Source organism: Pteropus medius, unplaced genomic scaffold (assembly GCF_902729225.1).
Source record: "Pteropus medius unplaced genomic scaffold, Ma_sr-lr_union100, whole genome shotgun sequence".
Taxonomy (NCBI): domain Eukaryota; kingdom Metazoa; phylum Chordata; class Mammalia; order Chiroptera; family Pteropodidae; genus Pteropus; species Pteropus medius.
In genome coordinates, this window is record NW_024352787.1 from 28,355,735 (window position 1) to 28,372,127 (window position 16,393).

General features: G+C 43.2%; 1 protein-coding gene across 13 annotated transcripts in view; it reads right to left on the minus strand.

Moving 5' to 3' along the window:
• Positions 1 to 16,393, minus strand: part of CUX1 (cut like homeobox 1) — a 339,895-nt gene that overhangs the window by 95,729 nt on the left and 227,773 nt on the right. The gene's annotated exons all lie outside the window — the stretch shown is intronic.

Genomic DNA, 16,393 nt, shown 5'->3' on the forward strand with positions numbered 1-16,393 from the left:
GGCCCCTGTCAGGAGGCCAAGGCCAAGCCTGTCTGGAGCTGAAGAAGGTTTAGCACGCTATGGAAGATGAAATGGACTGTTACAGGCACAGATCCACAGTGGGGCTCAGGGCCCCCTCCTCCTAGGATAGGGCATCCTGATTCCACACTCTACATGGACCTGAGATCTCTCTGCTGACTACAGGACTCGGTCCCACCCCCTCATGCTGTACACCTGGCCCCTTCAACAGGGAAGCTCCTGCCACCTCCCGCCTTGGCCCCACCATCCATCCCCATGACCTGGAATTCTGACAACTCCTACCACTTGTGGGCCCCTAAAGAGCCTCGACCTGTGCTGTCTGCCTAGATCACCCTTCACTCTTGGGAACCGTATCTCCTACTTCCTTCCCCCGCCCCCTGCCCTTCCCAAATCCTCCCAGTGGCTCAATCTCAGGGAGAAGCACAGGCCAGCCACTCCTCTCCCCGCTTCCTGTCTGTGTGTCTTCTTTGCCCTCATCTCTGAAGCTTGCACAGGGCTTGACATTGAGCTGGAGGCCAGAGTTCTGAATGAAGCCTGTCCTGTCAGCGAGGGGTCAGTCTGTTCTCTGGGATAGCCTGGGGTACCTGGACAGGCCCAACTGGAGGGTTCTTCTGTTCCTGAAACCTGCTTCCCTGGTCCAAACCATCCACCCTTAATATTAAGAGTTGGACAAACTATATTCATGCCCTGGCTGGTTGGTTTTTGCCATTTGCTGTTCCCCAGGCTTTTTAGCCTTTGACTGCACAATGAGATTTGAGGCAATCTTATCAACTCCCGGCAGCCTGAATAGGGTAACAGATGCCTTGTGATCAGGTTTAAGGCTCACTGTATCTGTTTGAAATAGTATCCTGCTTTCAGAGTGGTCTGAGAAAAGTCCGAAACAACTAATAAAATGGCCTAGTTAAATGAAGCTATTTTTAGGATAACTTCATGAAGAAGGCAGTGTCTCTGGGAGACAAACACCCCAACTGGGCCTCCACAGTGAAATGCTGGGTGTGAGGGGGTGGGCCAGGGGAGGCTTAAATTACAAAACATCTCACCGCATCATCTGAAATGGAAACCTCCAAGATCTCATAGAAAAACCTGCTGCACCAAAGAAAGTCTAATGACGACGAAGGGTAAAAAATCATTAAAGGTGTTAAGGGTCTGAAACATGACAGAAAAGGATACCTGACAGTACAGAAAGCTGCTACTTTGACAACCTGCTGATGAAGTGCAAACTTCATTGGATAGAAGATGAAACAAAGCGAACAAACTTTTCTTACAGCAAATCACAACTTTTAAAGTTTTGAATTTTAATCAGTTACTCATGTATCTACAAAATCCAGATATACATGGCAAACCTCCCCAACTTTTAAAGTTTTGGATCTTAATCAGTTACTCATGTATCTACAAAATCCAGATATACATGGCAAACCTCCCCATTTGCATCATTCACTCATTCACTTGCTCGTTCCATGAACGTTTTTTGACACCTACAAGTTTCCTGGCCCTGGGCAGGGGCTATGGGACAGGCACATGTAGATGTGGATCCTGCATATCTTGCCATTGCTGCATATTTACAAGAGAAGGACGGAAATGTTTAGCTGCTGAATATCTGAAACAAGATTTATAGGCAACGTCTCACTTCTCTCTCGAACAGATCATGGGAGTTGGCTGCAGAACCTGGCAGCTGGATGGGGAATGGCCTGGCTGAGTGAGCAGAGATCCTGAGCGCCTGCCTTGGTGAGGGTTTTCCCTCCTCTCTCCTGTTGGGTCCTTGACGAGCCCTTTCATCTTTCTATAGTTCTGGTTAATTTATCCTCGTTGTTCAAATATTTCTTCTGCTCTGTTTAGGACGACTATCATCTGGATATTGTCCTCCATTCAGCCTTTCTTTATCCTTTCTTTCTGCCTTCTGACGGGTCTTCAATACCCAACTGTAGTTGTACTCATCTCATAATTTATCTTTTCTCTTTTGTTCCTTAATTTAGTTATTCTATTCTTTATACCTGTTATTTCTACATCATTTGTTTTCAAATTATTCCTTGTTTTTGCTTTATGTTGCTATTATCTTCCCTTGTTTCCTCCAGTATATGTCTCATGCTTGTTTTGTACCCAAGGCCCATCTGTTTTACTTCAGATCACATACATTGTTGGGTTTGGGGGTCTGGCTTCCAGAGAGAATTTTTCTTCTGAGGTCTAGCTGTTTTTGGAGGGACTAGCTACTCTTTTTGGAAGCGTTTATGGGGAGAGAACAGAGAGGCAGGCCCTGCTCTATGTCTCTCAGGATGAACTGAAGAAGAAAGACACGGCAGGTGTTCAATGGATTTTGTTAAGTGAAGGAAGGAAAGAGGGAAGGGGATGACCTCAGGCCCCAGAGGAGTCAGTGATAATTCCGCCACCAGGAAGGATCCTCTCCAGAGCTTCACCTTTTATTCTCTGGGAGTCCCCGGTCCTGGGGGTCTGGAGATAAGGGGTAGAGGTGTGGCTGCCTGGGAGCCACTGTCCCACTCTTGCCTGTTTTGATTCACTTCTCAATCCTTGCCTGGTCTTGCAATTGGCCAAGAAGCCAGTACTGGGTTAGATACAAGCCAAGGCTAGAGAAGAGAGGGGTTCCCAGAGGCTGGATCAGCAAGGCTGGGACCTGCCGGTGGCTGGGAAGTGGCGTCTAATTCCTGCCAGATTTTGGGAACCTGCATGGGCTTGAGAGCCTTCTCAGAGAGTGAATGGTTTTAGACGCTTGTTAGTATGCCTAATATTCAGAAAACAACACATCATTTCCAAAAGGTTTTAAGTCGCTCATAAAAAATTAGTCACAATTAAACAGGAAGGTGCCTTCTCGGCACTCTGAGGCAATCTCTGGAAACTAATTTCAAGTTTTTCCATCTTGTGGTTGGTTTAACTTTGGTTACTAAGCAACTGCTAAACTGACCAAAATACTGAATGTGATAACAACTACTGCACTTACCTTTCATTACGAAAGCAATGCTCATATTTCCAAGGCTTTCAAATGATAGTGACAACACTGAGCTCTGCTGTTAAAGGGCAGAGCTATTCAACACCAGGTGTCCTGATGACAGCAGGACCCAGAGGGGCTGCAGTTCTCATTCACAGAACGGACCAGACACCACAGAAAAAACTTCATATTATTATTTTAAAAGTCTGTTGGCTTGTGATTTACTTTTTCAAGGGGCATGTTTTCTAAAAGGTCAAAGATACAAATAGCAAGGTATTTAAATGTGATCGGGGCTTTTGAAGATGTGAAGTGCAGCTACTCGCACTTGCAGACCGGGACCAGGATGGCGGGGTCTTGACTGTCTGTGCTGGTCTCATTTTGGAACACGTTTGCCACTCAGTCTGTTCAATCTGCTCCTCTCCAAACTGCTGCCCAGCCCTCCCAACAAAATTAATCCTTGCAGACCAACTGCCTAAGGAATACGAAAATACCCAGAGGTTAATATTACAATCATAAATGTTATCTGAAAAGTACAGTAATGAATTAAATGGCATGTGCTTTCACACCTGAGTGTCAACAATATTTCGAAGGTTTTTCATTCTTTTCATTTTGAAGGCTCAACTACCACATCAGGATCTAGAGCCCGACATTAGTCTAAAATCATTTATTTTCCAAAGTCTGTAATAACCGCATATATTGTTTGCTCAGCAAAACTATTCATTATAAAAATTTAGTTCTCTCACCTTTTTATGAGCTAACAAAACAGCTTTCACTGATCTATTAACCTGCACTGCATTATGCTCTGCTCTGACTTCAAATAGTGGATAATTTCAGCTTGGCCTAGAATATGTAGTTCATTCAATCAGTTCCCTACAGATCATTTCAGGGTATTCTCTGCACTAGCACACAATTATTTTGAGGAACTTAAAAGGACACAGTCAAGGTCAATGGAAGGGAAATTATATCCACACTAGAAACTCTGCATTTACTTTCACACTAGCCTCCTGAGTGCTAAGGGATGGCACCAGGTCAAGGTTGGTGCATATTTCAATACCCAAACACTCATACTGCCATCAGGAGCTGTTAAAACAAACTACATCTACAAGCAGTTAAAGAAGCGTCTGTGGCGGCCTTCAAGGATCAGTGTGTCTTCTTGGACCCAAGTCAAAAGCCAACAGTCTCAATACTAGATTGTAAAGTTCCTGGGCATTGAAAGAAGAAATATCCTAAAATTAATCCTCCATGCTTTAAAAATAAAAAATAAAAATAAAAATAAAGTTTTAGTATGTTTAATAAAGTGAAACTCCCCCTCCACCTGGATGTTGTGTTTGACAGCCTTAGCTATCAGGAACACATTTCGCATTTCCGACAACTTACATACCAGGCCAGTAGACGAGACAAAGAAGCAGGGGTCACTGGACCGGTATCAGAAAGAGCACGTAGGAAAAGGAGATGGCCAGAGGGCCAGGCGCTGAGGAAGGCTTCTTGGCTATGGGTCTGGAATCCCCATAGTGGGAGTAGGGGATCCTCAGGAAAGGTACGTCCCTCTGCCCACAAACAGGCACACAGAGGAACTGGGCACAGTGCAGAAGCCTGACTTCATTGTGAGGAAAGGCTGGTCTGCAGTCCCATGTGAGAGCCAGGGCAGAATTTTACCCAGAGGAGGTGGCACTGTGCCCTCTTCTTGAACAGGCACAGGGCCTGTCCCAATGGGTGTGGGTCAGGGGGGTGGGGTGGGGGGCAGTGTCTGCTCAATAAGGCCTACTGAGCACCTACTGCATGCCACAGTTGATGCAGAAACAAATGTCCCAGGTGGAGTTGGCAGCATACAGTGGTGCTCACTGGCCTTATGGCTAGCACACAGGCCGTACCCTGCAGGTCCTAGGAACTCAGAAATAGCACCAAATGTACAAAGGTGGCAGGGACCCTGTTACTGCCTTCCCAGTGGTGGGCCGAGGGAGGTGAAGAGACTCAAGGAATTTCGGTACAGTGACAGACCAGAGCAAGTGACAAAGGGCTTTGCAAACATGAGGGATAGTCTCATGGAGGAGAGGACATGGAGTCTGCATTCTGGAGGATAAAGATGAGTTTGCAGGGCAGAGGGAAGAATGATCTTCCAGACAGAGAAAGAAATCACACCGCGGTGGGTGCCTTGTTTAGTTCTGTGACCACTTTGCGGTTGCTCTCTCGGGCTTTCATGGTACCCCGCTCCCTCATTTGTGCATAGTGACAGGCTAGTCTCTTCCTGTCCCTTTTATGCCTATTTCTTTCTCTTAGATGACGGCACTGACCGTGCTTCCAGAACTATGTCTCACAGCGAGGGCGACAGAGGGATCCTGGTGTTGATGTATCCAAAGTTTCACTGTTAAGCATGTTCCTGATTTTGGACTTTAAATATATGTTTTTATTTTGTTAATGAAATGGCCAACTGTTCCTATTTTATTAAGAGTTTTAAATAAAAGATGGATATTGATTTCTTTAAGTACCTTTTAAACATTTATGAAGCTAATTAAATGGTTTTTCTCCTATGATCCACTAAAATGGTTAATTATACTGACAGTTATTTGCCCCTCCATTTGGTTGTGGTATATTACACATTTAATGTGTTTCTGAATTCTATTTGCTAATATTTTATTTAGTATTTTTTCATAAATATTTATATGAAATTGGCCTTTCTTTTTGTCTTATTTTTGTCAGGTAAAGTCATACAAAACACTTTTGAAGCATTTCCTTCTCTGTTGACAAAGTGAACTATAACAGATTTGATATTACTTTTCGAAAACCTAAACCTGTGTCCCATCTGTACAGTCTAAATGCTGTCGCCTGGCAGGTAAGCCCTGCGGTGTCTATACCCAAGGGGAGCTCCCTTAGGCCACCTCCTGCTGTCACCCTACCCCCAACGGCCTGCATTTCTCAACACTTCCTCTCTCTCAAGGTCTACAGCCTCTTCTGCCTTGTCTAGTCCTTCCCCGCACTGCATTCCCATGGGGTTAGTGTTCAAATCCAGTCTGCCTTAGATAGCTAGGTGGATTCTAGGAGCATCTTTTGGCTCTATCCCTCCCAGTTAGACCCAAAGTATCTTCTGGGTCAGGATCCTCTCATATCCACCATGGGCCCGGATCCCACAGGAAGCAGAGGGTCAACAGCTGATTACAGAACAACCTCCCATAAACACTTTGGCTCCTCTTCCAGCCTTTCTTCCCACATGTCAAATTATCTAGTCTTCCAGACAAAGAAGCCTAAGTACAAAACTGCTTCCTCATCAGAGCCATTGTGCTGGGGTTTATTCTGTTTCTTGCAGATGTGTTTTTTTTACAGTCTATTGGTAACATGCATCCCGTGTGAGTTTCTTTCTACAGCTCAATCAGCACGCTCACAGTTTCTTTAGTCCTACTCTGTTCCCTGAAACCACCATGCTTGTCCCCTACAGCTGCTGTCACCATCCAGGTCTCAGTTCTAGTGGCCATTCTCTGGAAGGTCTCCTGGCAGCCCCGTTCTCCGGTGTCCACTCATTTTATTTTTATCACATTTATTGTTCCTGTCTCAAAGTATTTTGTTCATATATTGATTACTTGTGTATTCACTGCTATAATCCCAGAGAACTCAGCAGACACTCACTAAATACTGGTTGAAGAAATATGCAAACTAATATCTATGCTACCTGAGGTCTACTCTGCTCTAGACGGAGTATTCATTGGCTGGTATTTTAAAGGGCAGAAAGTGTAAGGGTATTTGCCAAATTGTAAATATGACTTTTAAGGAAAGAGTCTCTGTTTTTGCAGAGAGAAAATAATTCACTTTTCTTACTATTTTTCATAGCCTTTGAGAAAGAAGGCAACGGTTTCCTTGGGGAAAAGAGTATGTAAAGACCCAGAGCTAGGATTCCTCGGAGGGCAGGGCCAGTTGGCCTGGCTCACCTCATATTCTCGTGCCCAGCAGAGAGCTATGAACAAACTGGGTCTCAGCAAACTCCAATTGGGAGGGGAAACAAGGAGAGGAGGGGAAAGCATCATTTGGGGAAAGGTTTTCTTGACAACCCTCATCTGTATGATCAGCCCTATCTTTCATTTTCCATCTGGGTTAAGCCATCTCTGTTTTGGCAGGAGTAGAGGACAGAGGTGAAGCTGCCTGGTACCCTTCTAACAAATGTGTCACTCCAGGGTGGACCCACCCTTCCCCAATCAAATCAAGGGCCTGGGCAAAGGGACAGTGGGAGAGCTTGATCCCTAGAGATAACCTTCTGGAAACTGTGGTTTTTATTCTTGTTGAAAATGAAACTGTGTCGAGAGACAGTTCAGTGGACAGAATGTCACCTCTGCCTGCTCAGAAATTAACCACAATTTGTTTATTTTTATGATAGAACAGTTTAACAATTAAAATTAATTTTAGTAAGCCTCATCTTTTTCAATCTCGAATGAGAAGGAAATTTCTCTTCTTGTCCCACTATTTAGCTGACTAGTTTACATGAAATGATTTATATAAAATCCTCTTTTAGTTTAGCATGAGTCCAGCTGACAACCAAGTGGTTAAAGCCCACATGGGGTTAACTTTCCACCTGTGCCAAGCCAACAGGGCAGCTCCAGCAGGCTGGTCACTCACCAGAGTATGACCCTCGGTCTGATCAGAAACAGCCTGTGACTGTCACTCAGGCTTCAATCTTCTCTGGGCAGGGACGGGGGACAGCTGTGGCTGGAGAATTAGTTTATAAGACTGCATAATTCATTCTGCTTCTGCTACTAAGACCATCCAAAGCCTCTTGAGCTAAGAATCTGGATTAATATTCAGATGCTTCTTGCCATTTCTCTAGAGTTCTAACACTGTTACGCTATAAACAGTGGGGAGCAAGCTGGATGTGAAAATCCCATTCTTTCCTTAAATCAAGTGCCATGGGGTCACAAGTAAGATGGAGTGACTGGAGGTGAAATCAGGGAAACTGTGGTCTAGAGAACTACAAGAGTGTGGCTGGCAGAGCAAATGGGACCTGAATTCTACCCTACTGCCTTTTAGTCATTTGACCTTGAGCAGACCTTAGAGCTCAATGGCCATCTTCACAGGAGAAATAATACAGCTTTTTCCAAAGAAATTGGTATGAGGATAAAATAAAAACACTGATAGAGTAGAAAAGGGCTTCATAAACCACAAAAATCCATACATATATTCATTATTATTGCCACACATGAAAATCAAGATCTTTCTCTTCTGGTCAGAGCTAATTTTCACAATACCTGAGACCATTAGAAGACAATTACAACCACCTATGGAGTGGCTTTTGCCAAAAATTTCCAGCCCGAATCTGATCAAGCCTCTAGATCCAACTACAAAATTACAGGAATTGCAGAGGACAGAGGAACACGCTCAACTATGTCTGGGAATGCTGTCGGCAAAATTCAAACTGTGGGAAACTCTTCAGGACAAATGAACCAGTTTCTCACACACACAAAAATTGCAAGGAAAAGTAAAAGAGATGGATAGGAATCTATAAAATGAACGAGACTTAAAGCCATACCAACCAATTGCAATGTGTGGATCTTATTTGGATTGTGATTTGAACCAAACTACAAAATAAAACCATTTATAATGTTTAGGGGCAGTCAGAAATATAAGTATTGATATCAAGAAATTATTTTTTGATGTGATAATAATATTGAGGCATATTAAAAAAGAATAGTTCTTATTGTGAGGATCTACACGCTAAAACATTTAGAGGTAAAATGAAAGGATTCTAGAAGTAGCTTCAAGATAAAATGAGGTTGGGAGTGGAGACAAGTAAGATAGGACTGGCCACGAATGGAATGGTAAGACTGCACAAAAGGCACCTACGGGTTCTGTCTTCTGTTGTGTGGTAAAAATTTAACATAATAAAAAGTAAACAAAAAAAGTAAAAAAGGCAAAGACCATCACAGTAGTTTTGTACTCCTCCATCACCACTTGTCAACTATCAAGTCTACCGATGTTGACTGATGTACTCTGTTTGCACAGAAATGAGGTGATGAGTAGGCAAGTGCCTGAGAGGAGGCTGCAGTGAGGCCCCTGGGAAGGAACACCGATGAGAAAGGGGTGTCCCCTTGTTGCAAGTTTGGCTCTGCGTGCGATTCGCTACTTGGCAAACTTTAGACAAGACAGTTAACCTCTTAGAATGTCAATTTTATTCACTCATCAAAGGGGTAAAAAAGAGCATCTATGAAAAGCACCTCTCTGTAAGAAGAATGTGATTAAAAAGTCACATATGAATATTTTTTCTCTGATATAGAAAAAGATTGTTGAGAACAGAGTATAGGAATAAAATGGATTCTGGAGGGGGCACCTAAGTCCCATCCTTCATCCCACCAGGAAGAGGGCTCTCAGGAGCTGCCTCCATGTGGGCAATGGAAGAAACCGAGGCCCACCCACCTACCTTTCACCAAGTGCCTCTGTCCCCCGGGAGCTTGCAGACTGTTCGAGCAATCTTGGGCCAAGAATAACACCAGCATGACTGTGGATCTAGGTTGCGATTTCTTTAGTTTTGGATTTTAAAAAATGTTTTAAAAGGCTTGCTGTTATGCCATCTACAAATATGTATTTTTAAAGGCTCCTTCATGGAATTAGGGTAAAATTTGTCAGCACATCCTTCCAGAGGCTGGAGCACTGCTTGCCCAGTTTGGGTGTTCGCTCTCTTGGAACGGCCTTTCAGATTTTGTGTCCCTTCCTCTGTTTGCTTTATCCTGTAAACACCCTGTCTACAGCCAGAGGTGCTGACCAGACTACTGACTGCTCAACAGTATTGAACTGATTCCTGGCATCACACCTGTTTGTCTCCTGCAGAACAGAGGATGTGCCGCAGGCAGGCACCACAGACTTATGGGAGAAACTGCTCAGGTATCATAGGTCGGAAAATGAGGCCCACAGTGGAAGAGTGACAAAGGAGCTCAAAGCCACACGGAACAGCTAGTCTAGGATATGAATCCTGCTTTTCCCTTCCAAATGTAAGGGATTTTAATTAGCCCCTTTCTCCCTTAAGTACTACTTGGTAGGAGCTGTTAAGAAAAGGTTTGGTGGCAGAGAAGTTAAAACTAAGAATAAAAAAAGATCTCTGACTGAATACTATTTATTACTCTCAGCTCCCTCCCCCTCTTTACCTTCAAGCCAAGGCCAAGGACGACTTCCTGGGCCCCAGTTTGGAGCCCTGGGCTGTTCTCGTTCCCCTACACCCACGCCGAGGGGCTATCTGACTACACAGCCCCTCTTAAACCTAAAGCTCCTTCCAAAACTTCCTTTCTACCTAGTCTTTCTCCAGCAAATTAAATGCTCAGCTCACCTGTGGCTTCAAAGGCCACAACCCACCCCCACCAATTGTCCTGCATTTAAGTCAGCTGGTGCTTTTTTTTTCACCCTGCAGGGCTGGGAAGTGAAACTGGAGAACAAGGCACTGAAGGCAGCAGCACATTCAGAGGAAAAACAGCATCCTTCCTCTTCCTCTCACTGGCACCAAAAGTCTGCATTTCGGCAGCATAAGTGCCTTTTTTAGGGCAACTTGAAAATGAATAATTCAGAGGTTCCTATTCTACTTGTGAAGTATTAGACAAACAATTCAGATGGGGCCAGACTTGCTGGCCCCATGAAGACCGTCCCTTCCCTTCATTCTGACATCATCGGACTTGGCCATGAATCTTTAAGAACACCCTCCATCCTGTCTAATCACTAAAATACCACAAAGGAAGTTCACAATACTCAGACATAGGGGAAAAAAAAGAAAGGTTAATTGCAACATAAAGTTTTCCCTCGTAGCCAAGCAAACAGTACATCAGGGCATCACAGTAATACTGCACTCTTTGAAAATCCTATATATGGAATGTCTTAGTCGTATCAGGTTATTAAATAGTTGAACTTTTAATTTAAATTCAAGCCTTAAAAGTATCTTCTCCATGGAGCTCTACCCTTGAACTCCCCAGTTCCACCTCTAAAAGCTTTACTAATTTTGTCTTGTATTAAAGCCACTTTGAATACTTTTCGGAGGTAGGTGTGATGAAGAGTTTAAGGCAGACAAACCACCTTACTGGTTTTACTATAGAATTCAATTTGGAAGAATTCAATTCACATATTGAACAAGCCAAACCCTCTTTCACATGTTCATGGTTGGAAAATGTCAGCTGATATAATCTTGAAGCCCCTCCATCAGGAGGATACATATAACAGATAACTGCCTTATAGCTCAAATATGTTTATTATTATCAATATATAATGTCATTGTAATTCTGGACAGGAAATTGGATTCAGTCACTTTTCAAGTGACAGGGGAGGGCGCCTCCCAGGTTGAACCCTTAGAGAGAAGGACCCCAGATACCCAGGTGATACATTTCTGAGTTTAGTAAAAGTTAAATAATGTGACAAGACCGTCTTTGTCGATGTGTGTCACCCGGGGGATCTACATGGTATACTTCAAGTATGTGAAAAATATTTACAATATGCTAGGGAATAAAGGACTCATCACTAGTTGATAATTCTGCTAAACAGTGAAGGCAGCAGAAAATTGTTGGAAAATCCAAATAACTTTAAAGAACTCACCAGTGGGAATTTGTAGGTTCAGAGTATTCTGTGAAGGACTGAGTCTCATTACAGTGGGAAGTGGCAAGGTTAATGATGTAGGGAAGTATAACTTGCTGCCATGCTTCACATATAATGTAATAATAGTACAGTATGGTGATAGAATTTAAAATAAATATATGGTTTCTTTTAAAAGTGTCAGAGGGCTCAATGGCTCTGTATCTGACAGTGAATTTCAGTAATAAGAAGAGACAGAGCAGGGCTGGACTGTAGAATCAGGACAGAGTCAATTAAATTTTTCAGTCCATTTTCTTTAAATAGATCAGAAAGTTGACAATAGAGATACTGTGAATTAGAAAAAAGAGGTATCAACAATGAAGAAAAATATAAGTTAAGAGAAGAGTTATGTGGGTAAATGTTACAAGGCCAAATTCACCCATAAAAATAAAATGTATATTTGAAGAAAACTCCAAATCTAACAAAATATAGTAGAAACACACTTCAAAGGCAAAGACTGACTAGATTTTTTAAAAAGGCTCAGGTAAGGTTTTAAACCACACTAGACAATATCATATACTGCAAAATAACATTATGGAGAAATAAGTCATACGAAAAGGCACAGCAGAATGAAGCACAAGCTTGAACTTGTCTAAAATCCTCAGGGAAGAAAAATCTATAAAATATGTAATATAAAAATGGAAAGAAATGCAATATACAGAAGAGTAATCCTCGCAGAAAACATGCTACACTGCTCGGAAATAAGACAGTTAAGGGGTTCCAATCACGTAGAATCTGAAATCCAGGCTGTAGTTGAATTTAAATGGGGGGACTGACTACAATGCTTAACATAAACAGGACATTTAGAACCATTATTATTCTTCACAGAGAAATAAGAGATGCTCCTTTTAAACACAGGAATGAAAGAAGAGGATCAGATGTTCTGCTCATCACAAAAGGGCCAAATTCACTACTTGTAGGAAATACGGTCTCATGTTCACCAAATCCAAGAGATTCAAGTGCGCAAATGAGCAGAGATGACCCATGAATTCAGCAAAGCCACATGTTTTTGAAAGAGATAAGAAGCAAATAATTGGGCAGTTAAAATCCAGAACACAAGTGGAATTACTATTCAGTTCCCTCTGTACCCATGTTCATAGGACATGAGAAAACACACAGAATAAATAAGCAGATAGGAAAATGCTGAGTTATTGCTTATAAATATCAAGTTAAACATCTATGAGGCTCCACCCAGCATGGCAGAGAGAACAGCGGAAATCATTTCGGCCCAAGCCTCACCTTCTGGATTTGGCACAGAAGGTTCTGAAGCAAATCTGTTCCTCAGGCCTGACTAGAGCTGGCCCAGGGTGTAATCTCTGAAATTTGGGGTGGGGGTGGGGAGACAGACCCCCCAGCACCAATGCTGTCACTGTAACTGGTTCGTCCCTCTGAAAATCAAAATGCTAAGGAGCTTCTGCCCTAATGATCTCTTTCTGAAAAGCATTTTAAGGAATTATTTTCCTAAACAAAATTCATTATGAAAACCTGAAATAACCAAAATGCCCATAAATCGAGAATGGTTCCATAAACTCTAATTCATCAAGAGAAAAAAAATAAGATTTTTGCCATTGAAATGACAATTTAGCAGATAAACAGATGCTGTAAAAACCATATGAAATCAAGTAAGCCAAAAGAAGGAAGTATAATACACAAGGTGCACTGTCCTGAGCACGTCCATTGGGAATGGCAATGTGCGTACAGCTATGCGACACAGGTACACACAGCTGTGCGAATCTGAAATATGTATAAATGTGCTCTTGATAACAGAACTGATTAGGTAGTAACAAAACACATCTCGAATTTTATTTTTGACTATAAAGATGGCTAATTATTTAATAGCAAACAACAGAGACAGATTTAGTGGAAGCCTACGTGCATTCTTGGTAGCTGCTAGCTTCTAAACAGGAGCCCGACTAGATGGAATAGGCGACATTAATGATGATGATGGCGACTAACACTGCCTGAATCCCTGGCACAGGCACCACTGGCCACTTCATGCCTATGAACTCCTCAGAACCCATGTGGAGGTAGACAGTGTTACAGAACACAAACCCGGGCCACGAGAGGTTAACAGACTTGCACGAAGATCTGCTGTTCAAGAGAAAGTAGAACCAGGCAAGTCCCCAGATTTGGCCCCCGCACACTCTACCTTCTCACCTTGGGGCTTGGAGGTATGTTTAAAGTAAAAATTGCTTTAAAGATACACACATTCACAAAGACGGCTCAAAACTACTTTTTTTTGTTTAAACTAGAGAGAAATTAAATATATATATAGAACAGTGACTCTACAGAGGCTCTGCAGAAACTGCCTGCAAAGAGGAGGGTCTTGATGGCTACCAAGGCTACGTCAGATTCATCAATGTAAAGGCTACAGAAGGACTAAATAAGTTAATTTAACCTGATGTTCAAAATTCAGAAAAGGTTACAGTGAAAGAGTACCCCTTTCCCATCCCCAGATCTCCTTTCAGTTTTTTTTTTTCATTTACAAGCAGACATAGCATACTTAAACACAGGGTTCTGAACCTTGTTTTTTTCACTTAATTATATATGTGGAAGATCTTTCCATACCAAGAGTAGTAAATGAAGGCAGACTAACTTAGCAATCAAAGGTAAGGTAAATTCTAAGAGACCAGAAGCAGAAGACTTTGTGGTCTTCACCCAGCCCTGCTTTGACCAGCCCTCAGCTCTGGACACTTGGATGCTGGGACTCTCAAGGGCCACTGAGTAAATTCTGCCAGGCTTGAGCAAGCAACCTGTCTGCATGTCCTGAGAATTATGAATCCGAAAACTCTTCATTTGGTACTTTTACACCTGGCAGCCATCGCCCACATCCTGAATGCTTACCTTCTACCTGTACCCTCACTTGTTGGTTCTTATGATATGCCAATGTTCCAAGAACCTTGCTCTTTAGACCTTTCAGTAAGTGGCTGTGTGAGAGTCCTAAAGCCAATGGCATCAGATGATGCAGGCGGATGACACACATCGGGGCACACTGTAACTTAGGACACTTTAAAGTGATGAGTTCTCCCAGCTCTGCCCCAACTCCAGAAGCGGGGGAATTGGGTAAACTGCCCCTCATCACACAGGTCAGTGACTCCTGAACTTGAGTAGGATACCTCAGAAGATGGGTTAAAAATGAGATCCCTGGGCCGTGCCCCTGAGTGTCTGATTTGCTGGGTCTGGGTGGGACCAGGACTCTGCAGCCTTCCACACAAGCATGGGCTCTGGTGAGCACACGTTGGGAAACTCTGATCCAGTTATTCTCTTTGAACGCTGATTCTTGGTTTAAGGAAAGAGCTGTCCCAAATTAAGAGAAAAAGATAGCTCTGCCACGGCTCTCCTGGAGTCCTTTATCTCTGACCCATGGATTATTCGAACATTGACCAAGGTCTTGCTGTGTGCGGGTTGTGGTCATAGACCCTCAGGACACACAGACGAGCCCTCGAGGAGCTCCCAGTCTGGTGCTCAGTCTGGTGCGGCAGGTGGGATAATCAGATATCCAATCCCATTCATGCAGTGGCCCCACAGGGCACAGGCCCAGTGGAGCACTGGGACAGAGATAAAGGGCTCCTTCCCTCCTAGAAGACATCTGGAGCTACCTAACCTATATTTCTGATCTAAATGAATTAGGGGAGTTCTATATTTCAGCAAAGGCCATCTCATATAGGAGCCAGTCCCAGGGTCTCTCTCATTTGAAATAATCTATGAGTAAATGTCTATATTATAAAACAGAGTAATCACACATGGGTTTGATTTAATAACCATATAGAACAGAGGCCCCGCTACAGGCTTTTACATTTAATTTTCAACCAAGTGGCTTTCTCTGCGCACCCACCTAAGCCAGCAACTCTCTTTCCATCACTCTCCCTTCTTTTAACTTGTTTTAATTTTCTTGGTAGCATTTAATGCTACTTGAACTTTTATTGTACGGCAATCTGCTTGTTTCTTAGAGACTTCCTCCAGGGGGGCAGGGACTCTGTTTTCATTCATTCAAGGAACATTCAAGGATACAGTGGTGAATGACATGAGACTCACAGAACTTAGTTTCTAGTGAGTAGAGAAAGACAAGAAAGTCAAGAAACAGGGTGTGTCATAAGGAAAAAAATAAAGTGGGAAAAGAGGACAGAGACAGCTGGGAGGAGGCAGCCAAATGCACAGCGGGCTGCGGGCCACTGTACGGATTCTGCCTTTGAATCCCAGAGAAGTGGTGCCATTTCAAGGTTCTGTGAGGGGTGACATGACTGCCTTATAAAGAGAGGGGCTCACTTTGCTGCTGTTTTGCAGTTTTGATGAAAAAGATCAAAAATTTGTTCTGTCTTAGTGAAGCTTGAGATGTTTTAAGGGCAGCTGGTGGTGAGGGGGAGAGGCCTAGGCTGGAAACACAACTGTGGAGTCATCAGCAGAGATAAAATGGAAAGTTCTGGTGGTGTGTGAACCTCCTAGAGACTGAGATAAGCAAATGCAAAGACTGAGCCCCTTGGCACTGAGGTACCACCACCAGTGCCCGCAACACACAGTAGGTACTCAGCACTTACTGAATGAATGGATATTTGAATTAACCCCTGACATAGGTGGCATGGGGCTTTGCCTGGCTCAAACCTAAATTCCCACATTGCTTCACACAGGTGTGTAGGTGTGTGAGGTACAGATCTGAAGGGACAAGCAGGAGTCCTCTGTCCCTGGTTCGTCTGGCAGAATCGGCAGTGACCAACTGCTTCAGTGCGGTTGAGACTGGACAGTACCTGCCCGTGTGTAGCCCCAGCCCCAACTGTTTCATACCCGAAAGAGGTAGATTTTATGAAAAATGGTTTTACAAACCATTACTAAAAGTCTATGTAATGTGGTGAGGATTGTGCAAAG